The sequence below is a fragment of the Macaca nemestrina genome, chromosome 10 (assembly GCF_043159975.1).
Source record: "Macaca nemestrina isolate mMacNem1 chromosome 10, mMacNem.hap1, whole genome shotgun sequence".
Taxonomy (NCBI): domain Eukaryota; kingdom Metazoa; phylum Chordata; class Mammalia; order Primates; family Cercopithecidae; genus Macaca; species Macaca nemestrina.
Genome location: NC_092134.1, coordinates 40741230 through 40757586, shown reverse-complemented (window position 1 = coordinate 40757586; position 16357 = coordinate 40741230). Strand labels below are relative to the sequence as shown.

The 16357-nt window shown below is 39.8% G+C and overlaps 1 long non-coding RNA gene across 1 annotated transcript; it reads right to left on the bottom strand.

The window, feature by feature from the left end:
* Window positions 1-2448: 2448 nt before the first annotated feature.
* LOC105483728 (uncharacterized) lies at window positions 2449-14425 on the bottom strand. The gene is made up of 3 exons (XR_988529.3): window positions 14333-14425; window positions 6106-6184; window positions 2449-2785 (listed from the first exon to the last, which is right to left on the bottom strand). It is a non-coding gene; the product is annotated as an uncharacterized lncRNA (long non-coding RNA).
* Window positions 14426-16357: the final 1932 nt, after the last annotated feature.

Below are 16357 nucleotides of genomic sequence, written 5' to 3'. Positions count from 1 at the left end.
GAAATAACAGCAGCCACAGCCACTCACTTTGTTTCCTAAAAACAGCATGTGTATTCTTAGCTCAAGGTGATCTGTCTTCTGGGACAGCTGTTGGCCTCTTCTCCACATCTGTAAGTCCTCAGCTGTCTTTTCTAAGCCCCACCCAAGTCTCTGTCCTTCATGAGAACTCCTCCACCACGTGGAATCTTTGTAATCAGTGGCTCCTTTGGACTTCTGTACCTTTGTTGGGCTTAGCATTTTTGCAAGCATCGGTTGCTACTACTGACCTTTTAAATTTGTCTCCTAACTAGATTTTAAGCCTCTTGAATACAGGACACACACACACAGAATACATCTTGTCACTCATTCCTCAGGCCAAAAACAGAGCCCTGCTCATTAGGAGATTGTGCAGTGTAGTGAAAACAGCCCAGGGAGATATGATTTCAATTATCAGCTCCACCACGCAACAGCTGCTGGACCCTACATAGAGTATTGCTCCTTCAGTCTTCATGGTAATGGTGGTGGTGGTGGCGGTGGTGGTGATAGTGATGGTGGTGGTAGTGGTGGTGGTGTGCAGGTAGAATGTTTATACTTCACAGGTTTATTGAGAGGAATGAAGAAAATAAAGTTAGCCAAGTGGGAAACAAAGTGCCTGGTACAGAGTCAGAATCAACCCTCAGCATGTGTAAGTCTTCTCTCCTCCAATTTCTTTTGCTTTTCTCCTTAATGTGGGTTGTGAGGGTACATCCTCACCCTGACAGTCTCTTCTTGAAAAATATTATATCACGTGTGACAATATTGGAAGATTTTCTTCCATCTCATTTAAAAGGCCCACGGACATTCAAAAGAAGAGTCCCTATATCATTAAAAAAAAAAAAATACTCAGACTCATAGCTCAGAATAGCAACACATACATCAATTTCTGATCTGATCAGGAAAAGGGATGTTTTAAGCCAGTGTAGTCAAACCACATGAAGCCAATTTTCCATGTGTTTCCCAATGTTTGCCCTTTCCATCAAAGGTTTTCATCTTATCAATGTACCCAGTTCTCTCAGGTTGGTGTTTATGCCCAAGCAACGGACTGTCTTACTTTCAGTGGTAAGAAATACAAAGGTATAGCCACACTGGGAAAGTAACCTGCAAAAGCAAATTGCCCTTGCTTGGGCTGGGACTCACTAACAATGTATGGGAACAAAGATTGGTATTAGGAGACCATTTTGGGGTAAGCTGTGCTGACAGACAGGCTTACCAGGTTGCAAAGGAGATACCAGATCAATCTCCTGACAGAGCAGAGAAGGTGAAGTGCATGTGAGATGATGGAACAAGTCTAAGTTTGGCAATCCAGACATGCAGATTTAAATGTCAGATCCTCTCTTGTTAGCCGTGTTACCTAGGGCAAATTTCTCAACCTCTTGAACTTAATCTATAAATATGGAAACAACATTGTCTACCTTATACTTTTGTTTGAGGATTAAATGGAACTATACATCTAAGCCATGTAAAGTACCAAAGAAGGTAAATGACTGTAAGAGGAGCCCAGTGAATGTTAGCCCCCTTCTAGCATTTCAGGGAGAGATGGCACTTGGATGTATTACGGGGATGGGAAATTAGAAGGGTCTTGCTGTCCTATATTCCTCTGTCTAGCAACACCTGAGATTGGGTGCCTGAGATAGAGGGAGGACTAACAGATCCACTTTTTGATTTCTTAACAGATGGTATCATTGTTATCCCTCTCCTTTCTCTTCTTCTCCTTATTTTTCCACTACCTCTTTTTCTTCCCCTCACCTCTCCCTCTCCTTCTTCTTCATGTTCTTCTTGTTTTTCTTCTTTTTCCTCCTTCTCTTCCCCTTCTTCTTTTCCCCTTCCTCTTCTTCAAATTTGATTTAAAGGTAGAATTGATTCCTTTCAACTGAAATACATGGCTTTTCTATAGCCATTAATGACATAATAAACCCAGAAAATAATCAATGATTACTTGCAAATTGAATTGGATTCTACTAAACTGTTGGTTCCTCTGCAATACAGTAGCTTTACTCAGTCTTTATGAGCAAACTTTCGTATGCTAGGCTTTCTTCACAGTTTGAAGATCTCTTTTGGTATAATTTAAATTCAGTTTATGAACTCCGGGCATCACCTCCGACAAAGCAAAGGAGAATGCATCCTTGGTTGTTTTTAACTTAAGGCAAGTACATATGGGAATTACAGTGATGAAAGATGACTACCAAAGTCCTCTCAGTGACAGGGGACATGAAAGCAGCAGTTAACCACACAGGAGAGGCTTGGCAGAAGTTAGGGAAGGAGTTTTCACATTTCCTTATGTGAACTTTTGTGCCGGAACCAACCATTTAGGTGACCTAGAAGTGTGCAACTAAAAATTGTTACTTGTTTTTTCATCACAAAACAATATACCCCGCTGCAACAAATTCAAACAGTATACTCTATTATGGTTTCTTTATTTATTTCTTCTGCTGACATAAATTGTTTGGGAGCAATCTCAGAGAGTTTTCTTCAATAGAATTTTAGTCAAAACTACATTACATCTGCTATCAAGCAAAGTATTCTCAGGCTGCAGGTCCCCTAGCTGTCATGGATAGAAGCAAGGTTATCACAGTGGAAACTATGCCCTTATTCAAGAGTAATTCACTTTATAGCAGCCGAGTCTCTAACTGCAGTCCAAGGATAAAGAAATCAGGAGCAGTGATCAGATGATATCCAAGGCTTGAGGCAGGTTAAAGATCTTCCAGCAAAGTCAGACTTTGTTGTGTGACTTCTCTCAAAGTCTTGGGGATTAGCTTCCAATGTGTTTCTATTAAAGGGAAATGTTGAGAAATAAAATAAAGTGGTGAAAGGTTGGGATTAAAGACGATTTTGTTCAATGTTGAGTCCTGTGAAAATATCACATGTCCAGATGAATTTGAAAGAGTCCAGTAGACTCTTAGATAAAAAAGAAATATGTGTAGATAGAGGTGGCTGATCAAATGGAAGCATTAATACTGCTGAGATAGATGGTGACTGATTAAATGGAAGCAGCCACACACCCATTCATTTCTCTGAAAATTAGCAGCTGTTGGCTGACAGACACCTTTCCTTCACATGCTCTTGCTGAAGTGATAAGAAGTGAAAAGAGCTTGAGGCAGGACTATTTTGAGTTCCAGGAGATCTGTGTTGCTATGAGATCTGAGATTAGTGGTTAGGTTGGTGCCGGATGTCATCCAGCAGCTGATCATGAAACCACTAAAAGTTAAGTTCATTTCTCAGAAATCATCTGAGCATGTGGGCTGTTCAGGAAGGTGATTGAATTGCTGTTTCTTGGGATTTCCCCACCCTCAGTCCAAGTGAACTAAAGGGATTAATGGTCTTGACCCTGTAAGCATTTTTTTAATGTACCATGTCAAAATGCAATATGTTCTGTCCTTTTGTTCTTTGAGATGCCATTAATTCAATTGTTGCCCAAAACTTTATGCTGATTACTTTGTAATTATATCAAAATACCATTTTAGCTTCTTATTAACCACTGAGTTAAAAGACATTTATGGAAGCATGATATGTCAAAGTCAGGTGAATTAGTGAAAAGTAGGCACAAAAAGTTATGGGATTCATGTAGCCAGAGATTTACATCTGTGTAAACCTTTGGCAGTTTGGTAGCTAAGTCGGTAGCCTGAGGGTGGTAAATGGCAGGAACTATGCCCATGTGTGAATGGTAATTTGTATTCTATAGTTAGGAGTGCCTATTTATCTGCCTCTGGCACTATGTAATTTTCTGTGCCTCAGTTTACTGTTCAGTAACATGTGGTAGTTAGTAATACAGTACCTATGCCATAGTATGTTCCTGACATGTAGTATGTGCTCAATTAATATTAACTATTAATATTGCTACTATCATTGTTGCTATTACTACATAAAAGGCCCATGCATCTGTCTCAAACAAATCATACCAAAAACTGACTTTGTAAATAAGACCAGGGAGCTTAAGGATTAGGCTTCAGAGTCAGGCTTTCGTAGTCACAAAGATAGTGACTGGGGGAGTAGTGATGACGGAGGAGCTATTAAGAAGAAAGAGTATCATTCTTGATCTGAAGAGAGAGTACTTAGAACGAGTATTTCAAAAAAAGAATGCTACCATTTCCTAGGTTGGTACATTGAGGCTTGTGGGGCTGGAATCTGCTTATTTATGAGATAGACTATGAGAATCACAGGTTTGTAAGGAGCCTCCAGGGTCACCTAGTTCAGCCACTGCTAGGTGAGTTTTCTTCAATAAGAATTTTAAACCTGCCTGACGTATTATCTGTGGTATCCACTCACTTCTTTTGCCTTATCTTTGGTCTCCTGTCTTGTCCTTCTCAGCCCCACATAATGTGGCAGCACACACAGTGAAACTCCCTGTCCAAAAGGAGAAAAGGCTAAAGGAATTCACATTGAAATAGTTGTGCTAGTCTTCATTCCAAGAATAAGTGCTGGTGTATGTGTGGTTTTTGTGTTTTTTAAATAACTTCAAAAATAGAAAAAAATAAAAAACCCTAAACATCAGCTTAGTAAATTTCCCTGACATTAGTCATTTATAATGCCAGGGAAAAGACATTTACACTAACAAATGAGTCTTGATCACTCTCCGTGTGTTCTAGGAAGCTGTATTAGCCACCGTTAAGTAGTGGGACGACTTCGAGAATGCAGTAACTGCCATTTAGATTGAAAATACAAGATCAAATAGAATATACTAAGAGTATATAGGCATAAGTATAACAATCTTCTCTTGAAATATAAAACCTTATAGCAATGCAAGAAATTTGGCTTAACTATTACATTTATATAAAATTAAAAAAATTTTTGTAGCAAGTAAGAACAGTGTATATTAACTGGGTGAAGTGGTGAGTGAAAAAAGCTAATGTGATCTTAGGCTGCATAGACAGATGTGCAGCTGCTGAAAATAAGGATGTTATAATTGTCCTGCTCTCTGCCCTGGTCAGAGCATATCAGAATCTTGTAGGCCGGGCGTGTTGGCTCACTCCTGTAATCCCAGCACTTTGGGAGGCCGAGGCGGGTGGATCACGAGGTCAGGAGATCGAGACCATCCTGGCTAACATGGTGAAACCCCATCTCTACTAAAAAATACAGAAAATTAGCCAGGCATGATGGCGGGCGCCTGTAGTCCCAGCTACTTGGGAGGCTGAGGCAGGAGAATGGTGTGATACCAGGAGGTGGAGCTTGCAGTGAGCCGAGATCGTGCCACTGCACTCCAGTCTGGGTGAGAGAACAAGACTCCATCTCAAAAAAAATAAATTAAAATAAATAAATAAATAAATAAATAAATAAAGAAGAAGAATCTTGTAATCTGGTAAGAACACCACATTCTTCAAAGGGCTATAGACATACTGGACCTTAGTCTGAGAATAGTGACCAGAATTGGAAAGGGACGCTAAATGAGATCACTTGAGGAACAGCTGAAGATTCTGGAAGATGCTTAGAATAAGGGCAGAGATACCTTTAAATATCCAAGGACAAGGATGTATCTCTATGAATACAACAGTTAAAACAAGCACCAATATATGGTACATTAACCACTAATGTTTGTTAAGAAGGTATTACATGTCAGGTACAAGCCGTGCAACACATGCATTGATTTATGAAGAAACAGACTCTGAGAAACAATTGTCCCAAGTTGACAGAGTTTAGATACAAACTCAAGCAGTCTGGCTCTAGAGCCCATGTCTTAAGTATTAGGTTATCTTGACAATGCAGCAAAACATATTTCAACTCAACAAAAGAAAAACTCTCTAACTGCCCAGGATGTTTAAAGGTGAAATATATGATCTTACTCAAAAAAGTAGTGAATTCCCTGTCACTGGAAAAAATGTTAGGGGAGGTCTTATAATGACTTGGAAGGCTAAAAAGAGATAGCTAGTTTTCTCCACTATCTGTGTTCTCCTTTTTCCTGGTTGTACACTTGGCCTGCACATGCTGGTCTCCTTGCTGTTAGGTATGGGCTGGTGACTGAGTTCTGGTTGATGAAATGTGAGTGACAGTACTACCTGCCAAATCCAGGCTGCCCTTTAACTGACCCTTCCACCCTACCAACCCTTTGTGTGAGCCTCACCCCCTTGCCCCATCTGCTGGCTGAAAGGGGAATACCTTGATTATCTAGAAGAAGGAAGAGCCACAAGATGGAAGGAACTTGAATCCCTGAATGGCACAGCCTCTTCCTGCTAATCTGCAATGAAACAAGACATGAGTGAAAAACAAACTTCATTGAGGTGAAGCCAATAAAAGTGTGAAGTTTTTGTTAAAGCAGTCACTCTGTTATGATAAATACAGAGGGCAGAATTTAAGTACTTGATGAGAGATTAAACTCATTATTGTTTAATGTCTACTCAGTCTTGACATTCTTTGACTTTTGGATCAAGAAGCAAAGCAGATTTTGAGAATATCCTAATTTAAAAAAAACTAATAAGCCCCAATATATTCCTAGACACACATAAAAATATGTTCGCTATCACATGTAAAAATCAATGCATTGAAGGAACAGTTCCTCATTCTCCTTAGAGACTATTCTTTAATAAGTTCTCCTCTAACTGAATAGTCAACCCAGCTACAGTTAAATTAGGAGAAATGTGCATGGCTGAATCTGAGCCTGGCCCTAAAGACCTTTAGACAATGTCACTTGTCTAGTGAAGTTACAACTGAACTGGCAGGTCACAGTCTTGCTTAGCTTCTTGAGAAGTATTTGTAAACATGGGAGGTGTCTGCACCACATCTCCCAGAGCATCACGGCAGCTCTGAGCTCCACTACTTATCTACCTTTGTACCAGGTAGGGTTATTTGTCATAGGGAAGGGAATCTGACTCTAGTGAGCTAAAACAATAATGACAAAAAGGTTGAGAGGTAACTCAGAGAAAGGTGAATTACCAGGCTTCCGAAAGAAGAGGGACCAGAGCATATGGATACCATGTCTTCAAGATGCTACTATTGGAATGGATCATCTTCAAAATGTCTTGTTCCCTGTATCACATAGCTCAATATTCCAGTTCCTGGAAAAGAACATCTGACTGGCCAGCTCTTGACTGTATTAGTATTCTGTTGCTGCTGTGACAAACTGTGACTAACTTAATGGCATAAAACAACCCAAATTGACCACTTCAAAACTTCTGTGGATTAAAGGCTGAATGAACTCAGCTGGGTCCTCTGTTAGGGGCTCATATGGCCAAAAGCAAGTTGCCAGTAGGGCTGAGCTCCGTACTGGAGTCTCTGGAGAAGAATGTTCTTCCAGCATCATTCAGGTTGTTGGCCAAATCCAGTTTCTTGTGATTCTAGGACTGAAGTTCCCATTGCCTTGCTGGCAATGAACCAGGTTTTGCTCCTAGAGACTGCCGACATCCTTTCTCATGCATTACCTGTAAACCTCTCCAGCACTGGTGAATGAATCCCTCTTATACATTGGGTCTCTCTGACTTTTCCTTCTGCTGCATCACTCTGACTCCAGCAAGACAATGTTCTCTACTTTTAAGGGCTCAAATCATTATGTTGCACCCACCAGGTTATCCAGAATAATCTCCCTATCTTTGTTTTTTGTTTCTTGTTTTTGTTTTTGTTTGAAACAGTCTCATTCTGTCACCCAGGCTGGAGTACAGTGGTGCAATCTCAACTTAGTGCAACCTCTGCCTCCCAGGTTCAAGCAATTCTCCTGCCTCAGCCTCCCAAATAGCTGCAACTACAGGCATCTGCCACCATGCCCAGCTAATTTATGTATTTTTAGTAGAGACGGGGTTTTACCATGTTGCCCAGGCCAGTCTGAAACTCCTGATCTCAAGTGATCCACCCACCTCAGCCTCCCAAAGTACTGGGATTACAGGTGTGAGCCACCACGACTGGCCTAATCTCCCTGTCTTAATGTTTGCAATCACATCTGCAAAGCCCTTTTTGCCATGCAATGTAACATATTCACAGGGTCCAGGGATCAGGGCATGGACATCCTTTGGGGACTGTGCTACCTACCACACTCACCCTTTCACTGATAAGTCCAGCAAGCTGGCCTTCCATAAGCAGCAGTCAGTCCTCTAAGGGAAATCAAGGTGCCACTCCTAAAAGAAGAGTGCATGGGTGCTGAGAAGATGACAGCAATAGCTCTCTTTTACTTTACTTTCCAGTTAGAACTGACATCCACAGCCAATCTCTGAAATAAATAGATCCTTAACTTACAGGTATCTGAGCAGCTAGGCTCAAGACCAAACAATTAAAAAGTATGAAAAGATGAAAGACAATAAGTGATGGGTTTGCTCTTCCTAAGTCACTCTGAACAGTGAGTTGGGAAATTCCTTTCTTCATTAAATCATTAACCAACTCCACATCAACACCATGATGTAAGGCACTTTGTTATGGACTATGAAGTTCCAAAAAATCCCATGCTCTGTATTTGAAGAGTTCATAATACAGGTCAGTGGTCTGCAAACTTTTGAGTACATAAAAATTATCTGGGAATTTGCTAAAAATGAAGATTCCTAGGCCCACTGCTATGGTTTGAGTGTGGCGTCCCCTTCTAAATATCATCAAGGTAATGATATTAGAAAGTAGGGCTTCTGGGATGTGATGAGGTCATGAGGACTCCTCCCTCATGCACAGATTAAGGCCCTATCTAACGGGGCTGCGAGAGTGAGTTGGCTATTTACAGCTCTTTTTCCATGTGGGAACACAGTGTTCCTCCTCTCTGGAGGATACAGCATCAAAATGCCATCTTGGAAGCAGAGATCAGCCTTCCCCAGACAACCATACCTGCTGGGGCCCTTGATCTTCGACTTCCCAGACTCCAGAACTGTGAGGAATACATTTCTGTTCCTTATAAATTACACAGTCTCAAGTGGTCTGTTATAGCAGCACAAAACACACTAAGACATTCACCACCAGAGACATTGTCTCAGAAGATGTGGGGAAAGGCCCCACAAATCAACATTTAATATAATGTCAGCTACATAATAGGTGCTCAGTAAACAGTTTTGATGAATGAATGATTATAATCTTTTTTTAACAGATGGGGCCTGGCTCTGTTGCCCAAGGTGGAGTGCAGTGGTATGATCATAGCTCACTGTAGCGTCAAACTCCTGGACTCAAATTATTCTCCTATTTCAGCCTCTTGAGTATCTGGGACTACAGGTGCATGTCAGCACACTCTGACTTTTTCAAAAAAAGTTTAGTAGAGACAGGGTCTCCCTTTGTTGCCTAGGCTGGTCTCAACCTCCTGGCTCCAAAACTGTTGGGATTACAGGCATGAACCACCATGCCTGGCATGGATTTAATTAATACATCCATTTATTCTAATGCAGAAAGTCCATGAAGCACCTTGTGGAGCAAAGTCGACCATCTGGGCAAAAACTCAATCAGGCAGTTAGTGGAGATCAACTGAAAAGGGTGCTTTAGCTTTGTCATTCAAATCGTTCAGGCAAAAAAAATCAACACCCCTTATTTATGAAGTTGATTCCTGCTTCCTTTTAAAGAAACTGAATTTAGTCTAAAATAAAGTAAGAAAAAAATCTGGAAGCAGAGAGGAAATAAGAGACATATCCAGGAATTTTAAGCAGAATGAGGTCATAGGAAACTGTTGTTTTCCTGCATCTTTTTATTTTTTTTTTTTAAAGCAGGAAAATTCCACCCAAGAAACCGATCAGTTGATCTTGCACCTGTGCTCCTGTGTCTGGCACTTATCTGGGTCAAGTTGGGAGGGCAGACCCTGGTCCTGGAAATAGGCAACCCACCCTGCCACTGGGACACACAGCACGTACAGCCATTCTTATCGCCAGACATCCTCACCCAGCATCCGTCAGGGAGCAGGTTCCATGCCATTTAGGCAGCATACCAGATGGACGAAATCACACAGGGCTGTCTGACCGAACTGCCTTTCCCTTCACACATCCATCTCCCAGGCCCAGATCCTTGAGGTACCTCCCCCTTGATGTTCTTGTAAATGTATTGAATATGATTTGCTTTCAGAAGGGTTAAGAGAGCAGGCTTTGAATTCAGATGGCCTGGACTCTACTCTTATTGGAACGTTTCTAGGCATGTGGCTTAGGATAAATTACATAACCTCTCTGTGCCTCAGTTTACTCATCTGTAAATGGAAGATGCTAGCAATACCTACTTCATAGGGTTCCTGGGAGGATTACATGAGATAACACATGTAAAGCACAGTGCCTGGTCTTCTTAAGTGCTACAGAATAGGTAAATGGTGGTGAGATATCATCTCTCAGGGTTCTAGCCTCTTCTCTTGCACCACTTTAGGACAAGCCCTGACTTCAGAGTTGCACTGGCCAGTTGCTATATAGCTAGAAATCCTGGTCTGGTGATGATTCTGTCCCACCACTGCCCACTGAAAAACACTGGGTACAGTATTTTTCACCATGCACTACCACAGGTGAGTACACCTAGGCTATGAGTGGCCCTCAGCCCACCTCATCATGGGCCTTTGTTATAATAAATATGTATTAATTGTGTTTTTTTTTAAATAGAGGAAAGTCCTGATGTTAGTTGTCTCGAAGTCAGACACCCAAAGAGAAGCACAGGTTTTCAGATTAATTCATCGCTTGATTCTTACCCCTGAAGTCATATCTTTGGGTCTCTGGTTCTCACATTGTAAATTTCAGTGATTCTTTTTCTATACGACCATGTCATTCCTATCCTGTGTAATATGGGGAAACTGAGGTATGAATGGCATCATTCAAAAAGCACCTGCAATTTTCTTTGCCAACCACTTACAGCTTTTTATCATGCTGCTTTCAAAAAGCCATTGAAAAATTGTTGCATATATTTTACAGATGAGGAAATGAATATTCAAATGCATTAGGTATCTTGTCCAAGTTCTTACAGCCAGAAAATGGAGAAATGAATTTGAATTACAGATCTTCTACTTCTTGGCTTATGCTCTTTTCATGACACTGGGGAATTAATGTCTGAACAAGCATGCCTTCGTGTTTCAACTATTTATCAAATACCTCTTTTCTACTAAGATCTTGCACTCACTCAGTGGGATCCCCTAAAGCCTGCTGATTATTTGTCCTTTGGTGTTTATCACTCTCTGTGGGACCTTACTCTCCTATGGTAAAGTTTTATTGTTATTAAAAAGTATTATTTGACAATAAATGTAGAAATCCTACAGATCATACTCAACAACATGTCTAATGTCAGCACACAATGTCTAACAATCATTTATGAATTCTTTATTTCAAACATGAGCAATAACTTAATTAAGGAAGGTATTTTTAATAAATTGACTTTTTTTGACATAGCCATATTTCAAGTGGCTCCATTGTTTCACTGTTTTCTTTCTCTTTTCTTTTTTCTTTTTCTTTTTTTTTTTTTTTTAAGACAGGGTCTTACTCTGTTGCCCAGGCTGGAGTGTAGTGGCACCATCACAGCTCACTACAGCCTCGACCTCCCTGGGCTCAAGCGATTCTCCCATCTCAGCCTCCCAAGTAGCTGGGACTATAGGTGTGTACCATCATGCCAGGCTAATTTTTCGTATTTTGTAGAGACGGGATTTTGCCAGGTTGCCCGGGCTGGTCTCGAACTCCTGGGTGTTCCCCTGACGTTAGCCTCCCAAATTGCTGGGATTATAGGCATGAGCCTCAAGTGGCTACTTTTTAGGGTTGAAATTTATATTGACTGTCAACTAGCTTCTCTAGTTAGTATATGGGATCTGCTAACTAATTTCTATTACCATCCAATTTGTCAACATTTGTTGAAATATAACTGTCCTCACTTTTCTTGTGTCAACATTGAATAAATTTTCAGACTAAATTTGGTTTATTACTTAATGTCTTATTCTTTAGTAGAGTTAATAATATTTCTTAACACTTTGCCTTCCACAAATGAATGACCTGTTTGTGATGGCTATCTCTTTTTTCCCTTAGCCTGTCACAGATATTACGGATAAAAATTGGCATGGCTGGGCAAAAACAATGAAAGAAATACACTTGCCTGGGAAAACTGGGGAGGGGGAAATGAATATAATTCAAAATAGCATGTATTGATTGAACACTGTTGGAATATATGTCCTGTTGGAAATGTAAAAGTGACATATGCTCTCTTCCTGGGTCTCAGACTTTTAGGATCTAGTTGAGGGAACTGGACTTATACACAAAATACAATTCAGCAACATTATGAGCTAGAAAATCCATGAGCTAAAGTCTTTGGCAAAGACATTAGGTATTATGAGGAGTCAGGAAAAGGAGAAATTACTGTGGGCTGGAATGGTCTGGGAACATGAGATGGGGGAATTGGCGTGTTACTGGAGAAAGGATGAGGTTCAAAGAGATGAAAAAAAAGGAGAGAAGGAAGAAAAGAAATGAGGAAAAACAGGTTGCCAGAAAGAACAAGGAAGAAGAGAGGCAGGTGAGCAGTGGATTTTGCCCTAGGGAAGGTAATATAACTAGAGGCGGCAGTTTCTAACAGGCCATGATGAATAAGATCCACTTTAGCCCTCATTGGTATGTGCAGAAATTCAAATTTGGAAATTCAAGCTTTCATGACAGTAAATACATGTTTGGAAAAAAAAAATAGCCGGTAAACATTTACATCAGCTCTTTTTCCTAAAGAGAAACCTATTCCATGCTATGAAATATTTGTCACAATTCTGGTTTCAAAATACTTGCTCTACTTTTCCAAGCCACAAGAGGAAACATTTTCTCTGCCAACACTCTCTGACCTTAACCAGTTTCTCCACTACGTCTACTCTTAAGCTCTCCTTAGAGCTGTGTATCTCGGCTTTATGTAAACCTCCTAGATGATGTACTTACAGAGAGATTCAGGCAACTCAGCATCTACTTTTTCATGAACTTTACCAGGAAAGACATTTCTAACAGGAGAGCGTGAATAGAAATGGACTTTTCCCCAGTCTCTGTTGGCTTCTGATGGTGGTCACTCGATAAAAAGTGTGTAAAGATCATGAACAGATTATTTTGTTTCCTTGGGGTCCCTAAAAATTTCGAGGTATCTGTATTAGCACAGGAAGATTTAAATTGATTTCTCAACACATTCAGGTTTCTAATGAGCTTTATTAAGATAAATTTCCTCCAGCATTCCGAAATTCATATATTACAGAATACAAAATAAAGCAGAAAATTAGAGTATCTGGCTAAAAATGAGAGCAGGGTTCTGTCTCATTTTGGAAAGTCACCGAGAGAGTAATAATACCATTAATCATAAAATGTTATCATTAGTTAATTATTAGATGTGTTTTTGTATGCCAGTCACATAATATATACCCTTATATGTACCACCTACATTTCTAGATGTGAATGTGAGGGAATTATAGTAGTATCTACCTCATATGATTGCTGGATGATTTAAATGAGCTGTTATCTCAAAAACTTGGTACAGAGAGCAGAAACCTTTAGTTATTAAGATTCTTACTATTCCAATGTTTGAATAAAACAGTGATCTGCTAAGAAATCCCAATAATATTTTGATACATCAGAACCTTCTGGCATTAGATGTTTCTAATCTAATATCTTCATATTAATTTTTTTATGTTTTGATTATCTACTTTCAGTAGTAAATGTGTTTCTAAACACTGGATGCATTTTTAACTAAATGTGTTTTGTACCACATTTTGACAACTTTTGTTTTAACTATGATTCAGCTTATAACAAAACAAAACAATGCATCTTCTCTCCACTGTTAATAAGGTTAATGAAAAGTTGACTTATGAAAAATATCCTAATTTATGCACGTTCTCATTGTTTTCCTTGCTAAGGACATTAGTACTTGATGATTCTGTAACAAAGAATTATCATGGGATGAAACTTTGATACAAATATCTTCAGTCAATACAATGTGCTTGATTTTACCTAGATGAGATTTTTCTTTTCTTCTTTCTTTTTTGAGACAGAGTTTTGCTATGTTACCCAGGCTAGCATCAAAACCCTGGCCCCTGGCCTCAAGTGATCCTCTCACCTTGGCCTCCCAAAGTGCTGGGTATTACAGGTGCGAGTCACTGAATCCAGCCTCACTTAGATGGCTTTCTTAGTGAATTATTTTATCTGGTTCTAAAACTTTTTGACAATACTCTCAAATATTTATGGATTTTATAGCATAATTTATGGATTACATAAATCATTATGAATTTCATAAATGATTTTGTGGTATTGCCACGGATCATCACCATTATACAAGATGTATAACATAACCATGGTTTAATATATTTTCATAAATTATAGACTAAACAAAGGCTGGTCAGGACCAGGGCGTGCATGCATTTTATATGTGTGGTGCCTTTTGGAATATGCCAGGCCTCCCGTGAAAAAATCAGTAAGTGCTTATCTCATAGGACCAACGGCCCGACATTCCTGAAGTCACTACCACACTTTGCACTTACCTCCATGTGGAAATAGATAGCCACTGTTAAATTCTGGTGAGAATGACACGTCTGAAATCTCTCAGCTTCACAACCCCTATTACAGCCCTCAGAGAATCTTCTCACATAGCACCAAACAACAACTTTAGGAAGTGATGTTCCTAGAATGAATCAGTTTCTAAAATTAAAAATGAAAACAATGACGAGGAGATGGGAGGGTCAGGGAGGAAAGGCTGAAGCTACTAAAAGACAAAAGACAGTATAACCTCTTATGAGGATGGTCCAGACACTCAGGGAAATGCAGGAAGAAATAAAAGATAGGAATTTGAACCACACTGTGATGGCTAACTTTATGTGTCGACCCAACCGATCTATAGGACACCCAGATAGCTTGGAAAGCACTATTTCTGGGTGCATCTGTGAGGGTGGTTTTGGAAGAGATCAACACTTGAGTCAGTAGACTGGGTAAAGCAGATGGTCCTCACCAATGTGGGTGCACATTGTTTAATCTGTTGAGTGCCTGGATAGAACAAAAAAGGCAGAAGGGTGAATTCCTTTTCTCTTCTTAAGCTGGGACATCCATCCTTTCCTGCCATCAGACATGAGAGATTTGGATTCTTGGGCCTTTGGTCTCTAGGATTGACACCGGTGGCCACCTCTGGTTTCAGGTCTTTAGCCCCAGATTGTTAAGTTGCACCATCAGCTTCCTTGGTTCTCGGGCCTTAAGACTCAGGCTAAAATACACCACCAGCTTCCCTAGTTCTCCAGCATAGGGACAGCAGATCATGAAACCTTCTGCCTTCGTAATCATATAAGTCAATTCCCATAAAAAATATGTGCTTATATATCTATAGCTTTCCTTTTGGTTCTGTTTCTCCAAAGAACCTTAATGTACACACTATACGACCTAACCCATAGTAATGATAACCTTAGGCAGGTTAGAATAAGATGATGGTATTCTCAGTATCTGGGGGGTATGAGCTGGAGTGATGAACCACCCCAGTGAGCCTAGGACTGAAGGTATTTCTGAAATGTGGAATATTTGGTGTCAACACCAGGAAATAATATAGCCATATGGAAAACAAATAGAACTACCATATGATTCAGCAACCCAACCACTGGGAATTTACCCAAAGGAAAAGAAACCAGTAATAAAAGAGAATCTGTACTCCCATGTTTATTGCAGCACTATTCTCAATAGCCAAGATACAGACTCAACCTAGGTGATCAGATGAATGGACAAAGAAAATGTGGCATATGTACACCATGAAATACTTATCAGCTATAAAAAAGAATTAGCCAAAGCAGTGGTGTGTGCCTGTCATCCCAGCTCCATGGGAGGCTGAGGTGGGAGGATCTCTTGAGGCCGGAAGTTTGAGACCAGCCTGGGCAACGTAAGACTCGGTCTCTAAAAAAACATTAAAAATAGGCCTTCCTTAAAAAAGAATAAAATCCTGTGATTCACGACAACACAGATGGGACGGAGGACATTAATATTAAGTGAAATTAGCCAGGAACAGCAAGTTAAACCCCACATATTCTCATTTATATGCGGAAGCTAGAAAAGGTTGATCTCATAGAAGTAAAAAGTAGAACAGACGATACCGGAGACTAGAAAAGGCAGGGAGAAGGAAGGGAGAGGGAAAGATTTGTTAACAGATACATAAACAAAATTACAATTAGATGGAGGAAATTAATTCCAGCATCCCGTAGCACTATAGGATGACTATAGTTAATAGGGATACATTAATTAGTCTCAAATAGCTAGAAGGAGGATATTGAATATTCCCAACACACAAAAGAAATGATAATGTATGAGATGATGTACATTTTTAGTATTCGAAAATTATAAGTTTTAATAGGTTTGATTTTCCTCTCTATAATCTATGTTTTCTTCCTTTATTCCCTCAGTTAACAAATAAATAAAAAGGATAATAAATGTAAAAATAAAATAAAAACTGAATTAGTGTTCCATGCAAACCTGGATGAACTGGTCACTCTACGTCTGCCCATCTAGATGGCTGGTGAAAGTTTCCCAGGCTCCAC